The sequence below is a fragment of the Dasypus novemcinctus genome, chromosome 2 (genome assembly GCF_030445035.2).
Source record: "Dasypus novemcinctus isolate mDasNov1 chromosome 2, mDasNov1.1.hap2, whole genome shotgun sequence".
In the NCBI taxonomy this organism is placed as follows: Eukaryota; Metazoa; Chordata; class Mammalia; order Cingulata; family Dasypodidae; genus Dasypus; species Dasypus novemcinctus.
The window spans coordinates 163,677,564-163,695,221 of record NC_080674.1 but is presented as its reverse complement, the minus strand read 5'-3'; positions in this window follow the sequence as shown (position 1 = coordinate 163,695,221).

Genomic DNA, 17,658 nt, shown 5'->3' with positions numbered 1-17,658 from the left:
GGTTGCTTCACTCAACATAAGATTCTCAAGGTTCATCCATGTTATCACGTGCGATTGTAGTGTATTGGTTCTTACAGCTGAGTAGTATTCCATTGTGTGTATATACCACATTTTATTGATCCACTCATCTGTTGATGGACTTTTGGATTGATTCCAACTTTTGGCGATGGTGAACAATGCTGCTATGAACATTGGTGTACATATATCGGTTTGTGTCCTTGTTTTCAGATCTGATGGGTATATACCCAGCAGTGGTATTGCTGGGTCATATGGCAAATCTATGGATAATTTTTTGAGAAACTGCCAAACTGTCCTCCAGAATGGTTGGATCCTTCTGCATTCCCACCAGCAATGGATGAGTGTTCCCCTTTCTTCACATCCTCTCCAGCATTTGTATTCTACTGTTTTTTTCATGGCTGCCAATCTTATGGGAGTAAGATGGTATCTCATTGTAGTTTTGATTTGCATTTCCCTGATAGCTAGGGATTTGGAGCATTTTTTCATGTGCTTTTTAGCCATTTGTATTTCTTCTTTGGAGAAGTGTCTGTTTAAATCTTTTTCCCATTTTTTAAATGGGTTGTTTATCTTTTTGTTTTCGAGATATATGAGTTCTTTATATATGCAAGTTATAAGTCTCTTATCAGATATATGGTTGCCAAATATTTTCTCCCATTGTGTGGGTTCCCTTTTTACTTTCTTGACAAACTCCTTTGAGGTGCAGAAGGCTTTAATTTTGAGGTAGTCCCATTTATCTATTTGTTCTTTTGCTGCTCGTGCTTTTGGTGTGATATTCATGAAGCCATTTCCTATTACAAGGTCCTGTAGATGTTTCCCTACACTGCTTTCTAAGGTCTTTATGGTCTTGGCTCTTATATTTAGGTCTTTGATCCATCTTGAGTTGATCTTTGTATAAGGTGTGAGATGGTAATCCTCTTTCATTCTTCTACATATAGCTATCCAGTTCTCCAGGCACCATTTGTTGAATAGGCCATTCTCTCCCAGTTGTGAGGGTTTGGTGGCTTTATCGAATATTATATGGCTATATACATGAGGTTCTATATCTGAACTTTCAATTCGATTCCATTGGTCTGTGTGTCTCTCCTTATGCCAGTACCATGCTGTTTTCACTACTGTAGCTTTGTAGTATGTTTTGAAGTCAGGAAGTGTGATTCCTCCTATTTCGTTTTTCTTTTTCAATATGTCTTTGGCTATTCGGGGCCTCTTTTTATTCCAAATAAATTTCATAGTTAGTTTTTCTAGTTCCTTAAAGAAGGCTGTGTTGATTTTTATTGGGATTGCATTGAATGTGTAGATCAGTTTTGGTAGGATAGACATCTTAATAATATTCAGTCTTCCTATCCATGAACAGGGAATATTCTTCCATTTATTTAGGTCTTCTTTGATTTCCTTGAACAATCTTGTATAGTTCTCGATGTATAAGTTTTTTACCTCTTTAGTTAAATTTATTCCTAAGTATTTGATTTTTTTATTTACTATTGTGAATGGTATTTGTTTCTTGATTTCCTCCTGATCTTGCTCATTATTGGTGTATAGAAATGCTACTGATTTTTGCGCATTGATCTTATAACCTGCGACTTTGCTAAACTCATTTATGAGTTCTAGGAGCTTTGTTGAAGATCTCTCAGGGTTTTCTATATATAGGATCATGTCATCTGCAAATAATGAAATTTTGACTTCTTCCCTTCCAATTTGAATGCCTTTTATATCTGGTTCTTGTCTCAGTGCTCGAGCCAGTACTTCCAAGACAATGTTAAATAGGAGCGGAGACAATGGGCATCCTTGTCTTGTTCCTGATTTTAGAGGGAAGGATTTCAGGATTTCGCCATTGTAAACAATGTTGGCTTTAGGTTTTTCATATATACTCTTTATCATGTTCAAAAAGTTTCCTTGTATTCCGATCTTTTGGAGTGTTTTTATCAGGAAGGGGTGCTGTATTTTGTCAAATGCCTTTTCTGCATCTATAGATATAATCATGTGGTTTTTTTCTCTCAATCTGTTTATATGGTGTATTACATTGATTGATTTTCTTATGTTGAACCATCCTTGCATACCTGGAATAAATCCCACTTGGTCATGGTGTATAATTCGTTTAATGTGTTGTTGAATACGATTAGCAAGTATTTTGTTAAGTATTTTTGCGTCTAGGTTCATTAGAGAAATTGGTCTGTAATTTTCCTTTCTTGTGGTGTCTTTGTTTGGCTTTGGTACTAGGGTAATGTTGGCATCATAGAAGGAATTAGGCAGTGTTCCTTCTGTTTCGATTTTTTGGAATAGTTTCAACAGGATTGGTGTTAGTTCTTTCCGGAATGTTTTGTAGAATTCCCCTGTGAAGCCGTCTGGCCCTGGGCTCTTCTTAGTTGGGAGATTTTTAATGACTGATTCTATCTCTTTGCTTGTGATTGGTTTGTTAAGATCATCAATTTCTTCTTTCGTCAGTATGGGCTGCTTATGTATTTCTAGGAATTTGTCCATTTCCTCTAAATTGTCATTTTTGTTGGAATATAGTTTTTCAAAGTATCCTCTTATGATAGTCTTTATTTCTGTGGGGTCAGTGGTGATATCACCTTTCTCATTTCTTATTTTGTGTATTTGCATCTTTTCTCTTTTTTTCTTTGTTAGTCTCGCTAAAGGTTTGTCAATTTTGTTGATCTTCTCAAAAAACCAGCTCTTGGTCTTGTTTATTTTTTCAAGTGCTTTCTTATTTTCTATTTCATTTAGTTCTGCTCTTATCTTTGTTATTTCCTTCCTTCTTCTTCCTGTTGGGTTACTTTGTTGTTGTTTTTCTAATTCCTTCAAATGTGCAGATAATTCTTCAATTTCTGCTCTTTCTTCTTTTTTGATATATGAATTTATGGCTATAAATTTCCCTCTCAGTACCGCTTTTGCTGCATCCCATAAATTTTGGTATGTTGTGTTATCATTATCATTTGTTTCAAGGTAGTCATTGATTTCTTTTGAGATTTCCTCTTTGACCCACTGTTTTTCTAAGAGTGTGCTGTTTAATTTCCAAATTGTCGTGTGAAGTCTGGGTCTCTGTCCCTTGCAAATTTCCAGCTTGACTCCACTGTGGTCAGAGATATTGTTTTGTATGATTTCGATCTTTCTGAATTCATTAAGCCTTTCTTTGTGGCCTAGCATATGGTCAATCTTGGAGAATGTTCCATGTGCACTTGAGAAAAATGTATATCCTGCTGTGTTTGGGTGTAATGATCTATATATGTCTATTAGATCCAGCTCTTCTAATATACTGTTCAAATGTTTTGTTTCTTTAGTGATTCTCTTTTGAGATGTTCTGTCCAGAGTTGATAGTGGTGTATTAAAATCCCCCACTATAATTGTAGATGCATCTATTCTTTCACTTAGTTTTTCCAGCGTTTGCCTCACATATTTAGAGGCGCCCTTGTTAGGAGCATAAATATTTATGATTGTTCGATCTTCTTGACCAATTGTCCCTTTCACTAAAATATAGTATCCTTCTTTGTCTCTCACAATTGTTTCGCATTTAAAGTCTATTTTGTCTGATATTAATATAGCTACTCCTGCCTTTTTTTGGTTGTTGTTTGCTTGTATGATTGTTTTCCAGCCATTCACTTTCAACCTCCATGAGTCTCTGGGTCTAAGATGTGTCTCTTGTAGGCAGCATATAGATGGGTCGTATTTCCTTATCCAGTGTCCCAGTCTGAATCTTTTGATAGGTGAGTTTAATCCGTTGACATTCAGTGTTATTACGTTTAGAGAGTTATTTATGGTAGCCATATTTTGGTTGGATTTGTGTTTGTTATATTTTGTTTGTATTATTTTATTTTCCCCTTCTATTTTTGTCTTTCTTGTTGCTTTTACACTCTCCTCCATCTCTGATTGTCCTGTTTTTTCCTTTCTTCCTGCAGAATTCCCTTAAGAATTTCTTGAAGGGGAGGTTTCTTGTTGATATACTCTTTCAGTTTCTGTTTATCTGTGAATATTTTGAACTCTCCATCATTTTTGAATGCTAGTTTAGCTGGATAGAGTATTCTTGGTTGGAGATTTTTTTCCTTTAGTACCTTGACTATATCATACCACTGCCTTCTTGCCTCCATCGTTTCAGATGAGAAATCAGCACTTAATCTTATGGAGTTTCCCTTGTATGTGATGGTTTTCTTTTCTCTTGCTGCTTTTAGAATTTTTTCTTTGTCTTGAGCATTGGATAATTTGACAAGTATATGTCTTGGGGTGGGCCTGTTGGCGTTTATGACCAGTGGAGTGCGCTGTGCTTCTTGGATATGTACATCTGTCTCTTTCAGTAGATTTGGGAAGTTTTCATTCATTATTTCCTGCAACACTCCTTCTGACCCCTTTCCCTTCTCTTCTCCTTCTGGAATGCCTATAATACGTATGTTTGAGCGTTTTGCGTTATCATTCAGGTCCCTAAGTCCTATCTGGATTTTTTCTACCTTTTTATTGACCACTTCTACTATCTGTTTGATTTCCAATGCACTGTCTTCCACATCACTAATTCTCTGCTCTGCCTCTTCTAGTCTGCTGATATTTGCTGCAAGTGTATTTTTGATTTCTTGAATTGTGGTGTTCATTTCCATCATATCTGTTATTTTTTTGCGCATGTCTGCAATTTCCCCTCCAAGTGTTGTCTTCACGCTGTTAACCTCTTTCATTACTTCATCAAATTTGTCGGTGATAAATGTTCTGAGATCTTTCATTGCTTGTGCGAAGTCCTGCCCCCCTTCCTGATTTTCAGTTTGTTGATTGGATTCAGCCATGTTTTCCTGATTACTGGTTTGGTTTGTAGATTTTTGTTGCTGTCTTGTCAACATTTTTTCTTTGACGGGTTTAATCAGTTCCTTAGCTTCTTTGTCTAGTCTTGGAGATTAATTAGCTGTTGTTTTTGCGTGAGTGTTATATCTTCTCTTTGTCACTTTGTTCTTCTTATTCCAATTTCTTATTGCTAGTTAAGCTCACTTTAAAGGAAAGTATTAGTGCTGGGGAAAGTCAATTGTGTAAGGAAGGAAAGAGTGTGAAGTAGTATTGGTGATATATGTTTACAAAGCAACAATATGAGTTCTGGGAGGATGGAGGTTAGATCATGTAAATTGTGTAGAGTTATAGTAGTAGGAAAGTACCTATAATGAGGTAGACGACTGAATATGGGAGGAATGTGGTACGTACTAAGAGGCTATTGTTTTCGTGAGAGAGGGAAAGAGAAAAGAAAGGTGATAGTTTCAGGGACGAATACCAGATGGAAAACTAAACAAAGGTATTAGAAATTAAGAGTTAGACACTTTGTGGATCAAAGAATGGGAGATGGAATATAGGAGAGATAGCAGATGGTGGAGGATATCAAGTTGTAGGGGAAAGGGGATAGTGTAGATAGGCTAAATCTATTCACAGAGAAATGAGGCAGTGGAGGGTGAGGAAACCCAGCAAATGTGAGGTATTTCCTGTAGGACCTATTGTATTGTTAAGGTAAAATAGTATAAGAAGAATATTGGGGACAAGAAAGAGAGGGTTAAAAAAAAAAAAAAAAGAACAACAACAACAACAACAACAACAAAAATTAAAAAATAAAAAATAAAAAAACAAAAACAAAAAACCAAAGAACAGAAACCCCGCCGCCAGGCTCGGCTGGGCTCGGCTGGGCTCGGCCGGGCCCGGCTTTCCCGCCCGCCGCCTGGCGCGGCGCAGCACGGCTCGGCTCTCCCGCTCGCCGCCCAGCGTGGTGCGGCTGGGCTCGGCTGAGCTCAGCCGGGCTCCTCCCCTCCGCCCGCCACGGCTCAGCCGGGCTCGGCCGGACCCAGCTACCCTGGCCGCCGCCCGCTGGGGCTCCGCGCGGTGCTAGCTGCCTCGGCTCCACCTACCCAAGGAGGGAATCCTCCACACGTAGCTGGGATCTCCGTGTATATTTCACAGATGGATCCTCTCTGTTACCTTCCCTCCAAATCGATGTCCAGACACCTCCGGACCAGGAAAAATCCCGAAACAGCTGGTCCCAAAGAGTCTCCGACGCCTCCCAGCCAATTCCCCCCAGGAGCTAGTAACCGGGAAGTTCACTCAGCCGCCATCTTGCCTCCCCCTCCTGAAAAGTCCCAATTTATATTTTATAGACCAGTCCTTTCCGTTACCTTCCCACCAAATCGATGTCCAGACACTTCCTGCCCTGAAAAAATCCTGAAAAAGCCTGGTCCCGGAGAACCTCCAGCGGTGCCCAGCTGCCTCTTCCCAGGAGAGATGGCAAGGCAAGCTCACTCAGCCACATCTTGCTGGAAGTCCTCCTTTGTCTCTCTTTTGATGTGTCATCATCTCGCTGCGTGGCTCACTTGCACAGGCACTGGCTCACCACATGGGCACTTGTGCTCACCATGTGAGTACTAGCGTGGGTACTGGCTCACCATGTGGGCATGCTTTCTCTTCTTCTTTTTCACCAGGAGGCTCCAGAGATCGAACTCGGGTCCTCCCATATGGTAGGCAGAAGCTCTATCACTTGAGCCACATCCGCCTTCTGAAAGCATCTTCTTATAGCACTGAAAACAAAACACAGATAAATAGCTAACTCATTATCCTGCCACTTCAGCACTGACTGGGTTTGCAAACACATGGATATGCTGCTCTGACTGCATGCTGTCCTCCTAGCTCCTTTAAGGCCACCAAGCTCTGGGAGTCTCCAGAACCTGCGTGGAGCTGTCCAAGTGCTGACTTGACTCATGACGACAGGTACGTTTGATGCTCAAACCGCAGAGTTGAGATGGGAAGGAGGACAGGCATTTACATGTCTGTGTTGCCCAAATATGTTCCGTGGGGTGAAAGACAATGCATAAAATAAAGAGTTCTGGCATGTAGTGTTAGGGAAATGTGAAACTGAGTTAAACACTTCTTTTTCATGCTTTAGGTCTTCCCAGAATCTTTAATATTCTAATGTCCACTCTGAATCTCCATGGGGGGGGGGGGGTGGGCGGGAGATCATAAAAGCAGCATTTCCCAAATCTTTAGGACCACTGACCTGCCTTTTCACAGAGGATCAGTGTTCTGTGGGACCTGTTGAAGAAACTGCTGATATTCATTGGAAAGTTAGGGAATATGGGAGATGGAAAGGACCCCGGAGATGACATAGTGTGAAACACTTGGTTTTAAATTTGGGGAAGTTGAGGCCCAGGGTGGGGTTGTATGTGTGAAAGGACTTTTCAAGGTCATCAAGTTTGTGGAAGAACTAGGACTGGATCCCTGGTCTCTTGGTTGTCAGACTAGTGGTCCTACCTTTACATCCTTGCTGCCACTTGTGCTGATTAATACCCACTAATTAATGATATTAATGTCCATTTACTAACCTTTTGATTACTAGCTATTAATTAGCATCTATTAATCAATTAATATCTAATAATGATTGGGCCATCATGCCATAAAATCCCAGCTCTGATGGCAGTCAGGCAGACACCAGCCTGACCCTGCCTCCCACTCAGGGGCAGCAGCTGCCTTTGGTGATACTTAATTCTGATAGTGAGAAGTCCCTGGGAAGATGCTTGGAGTGTACTCAGCATGCTGCCCATTTTTTGCAGAGTGGACATTTGCATTTGATAAATCCAAATTTGTTTTATCCAGCACATTTCCCAGTCAGATTGAAGGCCTCAGGGAAATCTAATTCCATGTTTCTGATTCATCTTCATTCGAACTCATCTATTTTTGTTCTCTGAGCTATTTCCTTGGCCCCAGCCCTCTGAGCTTTCATCTAATATCTCAGAAATAAGTCCTTCTATTTGGGTAGATGGAAAGGCCTTACCCCTACCTGTCATGTGGCCTTCCCATCCATCCACCAAAAAGAAAAAAAACCACCCTGGAAATTAAGTACCTTTCGAAATAGAGAGTGTATGTCAGAGGGCTGCAGAGAATAAGAATGTTTGGGACAATAGAATGGAAATGATTAATGACCCAAAAAATCAGATCTGGGAAGACCTAGAATGATTCAGCCTGAAAGATGGCCAAAGGGTGATTTAACATTCTTGGCAGAAGAGTGATCATTTCAAAGCCTGGGGACTAGTTCTGCTAACAACAGAACTGGAGGAAAAGGCCTGAAGCTTGTAGCATAAAGGAATTAGGTTAGACAGAAAGAAAGATTTCTTGATTGTGATGGTCAATAACACATTACAGTGGGTGTGGAGGGTGGAAAGATCACAGGATTTTCAGGCAGAGTTTCTTCACCTGGACCTGCTCCTTTTGAGGTATGCAATGTTGGGTGGGATGCTGACCTTGAGACTCTGTCTCTCCATCTGAAAAAACTCTTCATAAATATAGTATCTAATATTTCATAGTAAATATAATATCTAGTGCTTTCTGAACCATTCATCTGTTGGTAGATATTTATTTTGTTTTAAAATAAAATAAACCTGGTTTACTAAATATTGTTAAATATATATATACATACACATACACATATTTGCCTGTATTTAGATTTGTTTGTTTAAAAATACTCCCCAAGGTAGAACTGTTGCATCAAAGCCTATTAATAAGTTCAAGAATTAAAGCTTTTTTTTTTTTTGGAAAATACTGCAGAGTTGCTTTCCAAAAGGGTGGTACCACTTTGCGTTTCTATTAGTGGCAACTGAGCATGCTTGTTTAACTGCCCCTTGCCAGCACTGTGTGTTCTAAACTAAAAAGAAATGTCTTTGTTAAATTGAAAGGTATCAATATTTAAGTTTACTTCTCTTTGATTACTAGCAAAACTGAATATGTTTTCATATGTTTGTATGTGATTTAAACTTCTTTTATGAATCTTTCACTAATATCCTCTGACAAGTTATTTCTATTGGATGATATTTTATTATTATTGAATTACTCATTAAGAATAATAATTTTAATAGCTATTTTTTTCTGATTATGAGATTTCTCTGTGAAAAATAAAAACAATGAAGATGTAAATATCAGCCAAAACTCAACCACTCAGATAATCACTGTCGACATTTGTGGTGAGTATCCTTTCAGATTTCCCCCTCCAAAAACATATAAATATGTAAAAATGAGAAAAACAGGACCACAATTTCCCACTGTCTTGTAATTGTACTGTTTTATGCAGTAGACTGTGGACAGTTTATCAGTGGCATTGGGAATCTGTGTTTCTTTTTGTTGCGTCATCTTGTCAGCTCTCCGTGTGTGTGGCGCCATTCTTGGGCAGGCTGCACTTTCTTTCGCACTAGGTGGCTCTCCTTACTGGGCGTACTCCTTGTGCGTGGTGCTCCCTACGCGGGGGACACCCCTGCGTGGCATGGCACTCCTTTGCGTGCATCAGCACTGCGCATGGGCCAGCTCCACATGGGTCAAGGAGGCCTGGGGTTTGAACAGAGGATCTCCCATGTGGCAGGTGGGCCACATGGGACCATTGGGCCAAGTCTACTTCCCTCTTGTAAGTTTTTAATACATTAGAGAAGTCATGGGTTATGGAACAACCAAGTATAAAATACCATGTATAAAATACCATCCTATTATTAAAACCTTGCATTGATGTGGAACATTTATTACAATTGAGGAAAGCAAGTTTTTATAATTGTATTATAACCTATAGTCCATGGTTGAAATTAGGCATCTTTCTCTTGTTCCTGATCTTAAAGGGAAAGTTTTCAGTCTTTCACTATTAAATATGATGTTAGCTTTGGGTTTTCATATATGCCCTTTATCATGTTGAGGAAGATTTCTTCTATTCCTATTTTTTCTAAGTGTTTTTATCAAGAAGGAAGGTGGATTTTATCAAGTACCTTTTCTGCTTCAATTGAAAGGATCATAATATGCTTTTCCTTTTGTTCTTTTAACGTGGGGTATTATATTAACTGATTATCTTACGGTAAACCACCTTTGCATACCTGGGATAAATCCCACTTGATCATGGTCTATAATTCTTTTAATGTGCCATTGGATTGGTTTGCTAGTATTTTGTTGGGGATTTTTGCATCTACATTCTTAAAAGATTTTGATTTGTAATTTTCTTTTCTTGTGGTATCTTTATCTGGATTTGGTATGAGAGTGATAGTGGCCTTATAGAATGAATTAGAGACCGCTCCCTACTTTTACATTTTTTGGAAGAGTTTGAGCAGGATTAGTGTTAATTCTTCTTGAAATGTTTGTTGAATTACTCGTTGATGATATCTGCTCTTTAGCTTTTCTTTTTTGGGAGATTTTGATGACCGATTCAGTTTCTTTACTAGTTAATGGTTTGCTGAGATCTATTTCTTCCACAGTCAGTGTAGGTAATATGTGTGTTTCTAAGAATTTGTCTATTTTATCTAGGTTATCTAATTTGTTTGCGTTCAGTTGTTCATAGTATCCTCTTATAGCCTTCTTAAATTTAAGTGGGGTCAGCAGTGATGTCCCCCTTTTCCTCTCTGGTTTTCATTGTGTCCTCCCTTTTTGTTTCTTAGACTAGCTAAAAGTTTCTCAATTTTACTGATCTTTTCAAAGAACCAACCTCTGTTTTTATAGTACTTTCTATTTTTATTCTCTATTTCATTTATCTCTGCTATAATTTTTGCTATTTCCCATCCTTCTGCTCATTTTGGGTTTAGTTTGCTCTTTTTTTTTTCTAGTTCTGCCAGTTTTGAGGCTAGGTCTCTGATTTGAAACTTTCCTTCTTTTTAATTGTAAGCATTTAGAGTTATAAATTTCCTTCTCAACCCTGCCTTGCTACATCCCATAAGTTTTGGTATGTTGTATTTTCATTTTCATTCACCTCAAGGTATTTCCAAATTTTCTCTTTAATCCACTGGCTGTTTCAGTACCTTGTTTGATTTCTACTTATTTTAGAAATTTTCATTTCTCTCTCTGTTATTGATTTCTAGCTTCATTCCACTGTGGTTGGAGAAGACACATTGCATGATTTCAATATTTTAAAATTTATTGCAGACTATTTTGTGACATACTATATGGCCTATTCTGGAGAATGATCCATGTGTACTAGAAAAGAATGTATATTCTGCTGCTATTGGGTGAATCTTTCTATATATGTCTGTTGTGTCTTGTATTTCCTTATTAATCTTCTGTCTAGATGTTCTACCCATGATTGAAATTTGCATATTAAAGTCTCATGTTAATACAGAACCATCTATTTTTCTCCCTTTAAATCTGTTAGTTTTTGCTTCATATATTTTGAGACTCTGCCATTAGGTGCATATATATTTATGTCTTCTTGTTGAAGTGACCCCTTTATCAGTATACAGTGATCATTCTATCCCTTGTAGCTGTTTTTTTACTTAAAATCTGTTTATCTCCTATTGGTATAGTTACCTCAGCTATCTTTTGGTTGCTAATTGCATGGTATATTTTCTTCTATCCTTTTAGTGTTGGCCTACTTATGTCTTTGAATTTAAGGTTAGTGTTTTGTAGATAGCACATAGTTGGGTCCTGCTTTTTAAAAAATCCATTCTGCCAATCTCTGCCTTTTAACTGGTGAGTTGAATCCATTTACATTTAAAATCCCTACTGATAATGCAGAACTTTCTTCTCCCATTTTACTATTTAGTCTTTGTAAGTCATATACTTTTCTTTTTGTCTCTCAATTCTTCTGTTAATGCCTACTTTTATATTTACTTGGTTCTTTGTATTGTACCATATTGAATCCCTTCTCGTGTCTATCAGGATGTATTTATTCATATATTTTCCTTGTGGCTACCTCAAGGTTAAGATTTAACATCCTAAATATGTAATAAACGTTTGTTTTCGTACCAAATTGCCTTTAATAGCATGGGCTGTTCTCATACCCCTTCCACTCCCCATCTTTTTTGTAGTTGTTACAAATTATATCTTTTTACACTGTATGTCTAAAACCAAAGATTTATCATTACTTTTATGTATTTGCATTTCAGTACCTATGTAAAGTAAGAAGTGGAGTTAAATACCAAAAATACAATACAATAGTAATATCATTTATAATTACCAAAATGGTTACTTTTACTGGGGGTCTTTATTTCTTTATGCTGCTTTGAGCCACTGTCTATTGTCCTTTCCTTTCATTCTGAAGAAATTCCTTTAACATTGCTTGTAGGGCATGTCCAGTGATGATGAATCCCCTCAGGTTTTGTTTATCTGGGAATGTCTTTTCTTAAATTATTTATTTTATTTTATTTTTAAAGAAGCTTTAGATTACCTAAATGTTACATAAAAAATATAAGGGATTCCCATATGCCCCACTCCCTCCCACATCAACAATATCCCTCATTAGTGTGGTAATTTGTTACAAGTGATGAACACATATTGAGGCATTGCTACTAGCCATGGATTACAGTTTGAATTGTAGTTTACACTTTGTACCACACAAATTTGTAGGTTATGACAAAGTATACAATGGCCTGTATCTGTCACTGCAATGTCATGCAGGACAACTCCAATGTCCCGAAAATGCCCCATATTACACCTGTTCTTCCCTCTCCTTCTCCTCAGAACCTCTGGTGGCCACTGCCTTTATATCAATGATAAGAGTTCTTTCCATTACTAGATTAATAACTCTATAGTAGAATAATAATGTCTACTTTAGTCCATTGTTCATTCCCCAAATCTTGAGGACTTGGGGATAATGATGCCCACTCTTCTTCTGAGAGGAAGCTTAGATCTCTTGGGACAGATGGATGGAACTATCTTGCTTGTAGTTGCAGACACTCCCTGTTCCTTGGGATTGGCATTGTCCATCATCATCTCCTTGTTAGTTGTCCTGGAAGAGTCCAATGAGCTGGAGAGTAGGTGTTGCTGAAATTCAATGTTCAACTGGCATATGGACAGACCAAAGATATCAGTCTCTGGAACATATATTTATCAAGTATAGTGCTAATTATAGGTTCAAATAAAAGGGGCAAAAGAGCTATGCATAGAGAACCTATAAACAAGTCTAACTCTGTTACACTGGGGAGCATAAATTCCAAAGGCCCACTGACAAGGTGCAGAATTCATGAGCTGTCTTCCTTGCGTATAATTTCTGTATGTTTCTAGAACCCTCAGGAACCCCACTATTTGAGGCACTGCTTACTGTGGCAGTCAATGAGATCCTGCTGAGACTTGTGGAAGCTTAACCTCTGGAATGACCTCCCAACTCACTTTGAAATCTCTTAGCCATAAAAACTCATTTGTATTTACCATTTCTCCCTTTTGGTCAAGGTCTTTTTACAGATGCATTGTTAGTTGGCACTTGGTAATAATCCCTCAGTGCCAGGGAGGTTCATCCCCAGGAATCTTGTCCCATGCTGGGGGTAAGATAGTGTGTTTATATGCTGAGTTTGGCTTAGAGAGAGAGACCACATTTGAGTCAAAAGGAGGTTTTCAAGAGGTAACTCTTTTTCAAAATATATTTTAAAATTTATTTTGAAAAGATACTTAGATTACATAAAATGTTACATAAAAAAATATAAGGGATTCCCATAAACCCCACGCCAACGCTTCTCCCACTTTCCCCCACACTAATAACTTCTTTCATTAATGTGGTACATTCATTGCAATTGATAAACACATTTTGGAGCATTGCCACTAAGCATAGATTAGAGTTTGCATTGTAGTTTACACTTCCTCCCACTCAATTCTGTAGGTTATGGCAGGATATATGATGGCCTGTACCTGTCATTGCAATGTCATTCAGGTCAATTCCAAGTCCTGAAAATGCCCCCATATTACACCTCTTTTTCCCTCTCCCTGACTTCAGCACCTTCAGTGGCCACTGTCTCCACATCAATGATGTGATTCTAGCAATGGAAGAAATTTATAGTAGAGTACCAGTAAGTCCACTCTGACCATATATTATTCCCCAATTCTGAGGCTTCTGGGATGGTGATGTCCACTCCACCTCTAATTGAGAGGGGGCTTTGATCCCATATGGCTGATGGATGGGACTCTCTTGCTTGCAGTTGTAGACTCTCTTGGTTCCTTGGTGTGGTGGTTGTCTATCCTTACCACCTTATTGGTTGTCCTGGGTGAGTCCAATGAACTGAAGAGTAGGTGTTGCAACTCACTGAGGCTCACAGCCCAGCTGGCACATGGACAGCCCAGAGATTCAAGTCTCCTGGATGTCCACCTACAAACTCCAGCACCAATTATAGATTCAAATGAAAGGTACAGAAGAGACATGTGTAGAGAAGTCACATCTGTGTCCAACTCTGTCACAATTGGCTGCACAAACTCCAAAGTAGGGCCCACTGGCAAGGCACCAAACTCTGGAGCTATCTGCCATGACTATAGGACCTGGGTGCCTCCAGAGTCCTCAGGAGCCCCACTATTTGGAATAGTATCTACTTTGGCTATCTATGAGATCCTGCTGAGATGTGCACACATATTTCCTCTCTGATGACCCCCTGACTCACTTTGAAATCTCTTAGCCATATAAACTCATTTGTCTTTACCTTTTCCCCTTTAATTCAAGTCTTTTTCCAGTTGCCATCACCAGCTGGTGCTTGGTAGTAATCCTTGGTGCCAGGGAGGCTTATCCTTGGGACTCATGTCCCACACTGGGTGGGAGGGGAATGTAATGCATTTATCTGCTGAGTTTGGCTTAGATAGAGGCCACATTTGAGCAACATGGAGGCTCTTGGGAGGTAACTCTTAAGGAGTATATAATACTAGGCTAAGTTTCAATTTTACAAGAAAAGGTTCATAATTATGATTGTCACTATCAAGGGCCTGGTGTAACTGTCTGTCTTCCTTCACTAGGCACTGCGGCTTGCACCAGGGGGATTCTTGCTGTCCTATTAAGAGAATGTAGCCAAACTCCCCAGGCTGGGAATTCAGTATTCTTTTGGTTATTGTATGGATCTCCACCCACCAAGATAATGCTCCATGAATTCTTGAACTTATTCACATGCCTTAGAGGCATGCTATTTGGGAATGTCTTAATGTGTCCCTCATTTTGCAAAGAAAGTCATATCAGATATAGGATTCTTGGTTGGTAATTGTTATTTTAAAATTTTCTTTTAGTACTTTAAATATTTCTACTCACTGTCTTTTTGCCTCCATGATTTCTGATGAGAAATCTGCACTTAATCAAATTGGGACTCCCTTGTACATAACATGTTGTTTTTCTTTTGCAGCATTGAGAACTCTCTCCTTGTCCTTTGCATTCAGCAGTTTAATCAATATGTGATGGGGTATAGTTATTTTTCAAGTTTAACATCTTTGGTGTTCTTTAGGTTTCTTGAATATCATAGTCTCTTCTTTTACCAAATTTGGGAAGTTTTCTGTCATTATTTCTTTGGATATCCTTTCTTCTTTTTTCTTTACCCTCTAGGACTCTCATAATGCAAATACCAGTATGCTTGATGGTATCCCAGAGGTCTCTTAAGCTATTTTCACTTTATAAAATTATTTCTGCTCCTCAGCCAGATTCATTTCAATTGTCTTTTCTTCTAGTTCACGGATTCTTTCTTCTGCCAGCTCCAATCTGCTTTTGAAACCCTCCTGGGAATTTTTCATTTCAGTTAATATGGTCATCAACTCAAGAAGTTCTGTTTGGTTCCTTTTTAAAATTTCTATCTCTTTTGAGATTCTCATATTCATTCATTGTTTTCCTGATATCTTTTAGTTCTTTCTCTGTATTTTCCTTTGTCTCCTTAAGCTTAATGAAGATATATTAAAACATTTTTTTTGTTTGTTTGGTATGACCACAGTGTGGTATTCTTCATTGGTGTTTTCTGGATTTTTATCCTCTTCCTTTGGATGGGCCATCATTTCCCATTTCTTTGTTTTATAATCTTTTTGTACACTGACTATTTCAGTATTTTAAAATGTTAACTCTCAGATTTATTCCCTCAGGTGTCTATTTCTTGAGATTGTAACCAGCTAGGGATATGACAGATTTTCTTGAGTGTCACATCTCCTGTTTGGAAGGTCTAGTCAAGGTAAATACAAGTTTCAAGTTTTCTCTCTTTCCTGGGACTGTGTCTTGTCCTGAGTTTGTGCTTGCAAATGGCTTAGACATTCTCCTCTTTGCAGGAGTTTTAATGCCCCCTCTGTTTCCTAGGTGACCAATCTTCACCCTCTCCTGGGTCTTCTACTTCTGGACTGAAAGCCAGTAATCCTTGGCCCCAAGCCATCTACTTCAAATGTTTCTTACACTGCTTTGTTGTCTCAACTGCTTTTTCTTGGAGGGCAACTTCTGGGAGGGGATCATGCTGGAGAGGATTTTCCCAAGTCAGTCTTTCCCTTTCAGAACAAGGCCAGTGACCCAAAAAGGAGTGTTGACTGGCTCCAAACTGCTCTGGGTAGTGTCTGAGGAAGGGCCCAGGAAGGGTGCCAGGAGCTTCTTCCTGTGCTTTCTTGGTCCACCCAGCAAGTGCAGCCTTTCAACTGTCTTTCACTGCTCTGAGGAAGCATACCATCTTTAAGCCACCTTTACTATCTTTGTCCATGGTGGGTTGGAACACTGTCCACCCTCAGAACTGGGCTCCCAATGATCTGAATTTATTAATCAAAAGTCATGATCAGTGATCAGTCTGTGACCACCCTAGATCTTGGGAAAGTGGTGTCCCTTTCTGACACCAGCAAGCTAGGAAAGAGTGGGAGCTGGGCACCAGTAAACACTACACAAAGAGAGCAATTTATGGTCTTTATCCTAATTTAGCAGACTCTTCCTCCTGCTCTTCTCTAAATTCTGTACAGTGTTCTACTGTTTCAAATCATTGATTCAGGTAGTTCCTGCACATTTAATGCTGTTCTGGTGGAAAGACTGATTCCTGGAACTTCCTATGCTGCCGTCTTCCCACAATCCCTCTGCCCTCTTATTTCTTGAGCTGGAATCCTGAGAAGTGGAGTTGCTGGGTCATAAAGTGAACACATTTAATGTTTTGCTGTGTATTGCCAAACTGCTGTCTGAAATGTTGACACTTTTCACTTCTGTCCACTATAGTATGCTTCCCCTACTATATCACCAACGCTGGATGTTACTATTCTTTTGTAACTTTGCCAATCTGGTAGGTGAAAAATAAGTTTCTTATTTTGAATTAAATTTACTTGATTATTGGAGAAATTGAGAGACTTTTACTTAGCTATTTTACTTGGTTATTTTGTATTTCCTTGTCTGTGAGTGATCTACTTTTCCTTTGAGATGTTTATACTGAGATTTATTATTTTTTGGGATATAGTTTTCTTTTTTTATAAATTAAATTCCATCAGCTTTTATCCTTATGAGTCTTTTCTCCCTGATTTTCTGATTAGAAGGTCTGAGGAGGCAGTTTTTGTTTTCTGAGCCTTTAATATTGACCATACCAATAGGTGTGAAATATCTAATTGAGCCTTGATTTGTATTGCCCTAATACTAGTGAAGTTAAATTTTTTTCTTTTTTTTTTTTTTTTGCTATTTGTATTTCTTCTTTGGACAATTGTCTATTCAAATCTTTGGCAGGTTTTTAAAATCTGATAGTTTGTCTTTTTATTGTTGAGTTGTAATATCTTTACATATCATGGATATTAAACCCTTTTTAAATATGTGATTGCCAAATATTTTCTCCAATGAGTCAGCTGCCTTTTCAACCTTTGAACAAAGTCCTTTGAGGTGCAAGAGTGTTTAATTTTGAGCTAGTTCCATTTGTCTGATTTTTCATTTGTTGCTTATGCTTTGGGTGTAAGGTTTAAGAAACTACCACCTACCACAAGATATTTTTTAAATTTTTAAAAATTAATTAATTAATTAATTTAATTTATTTC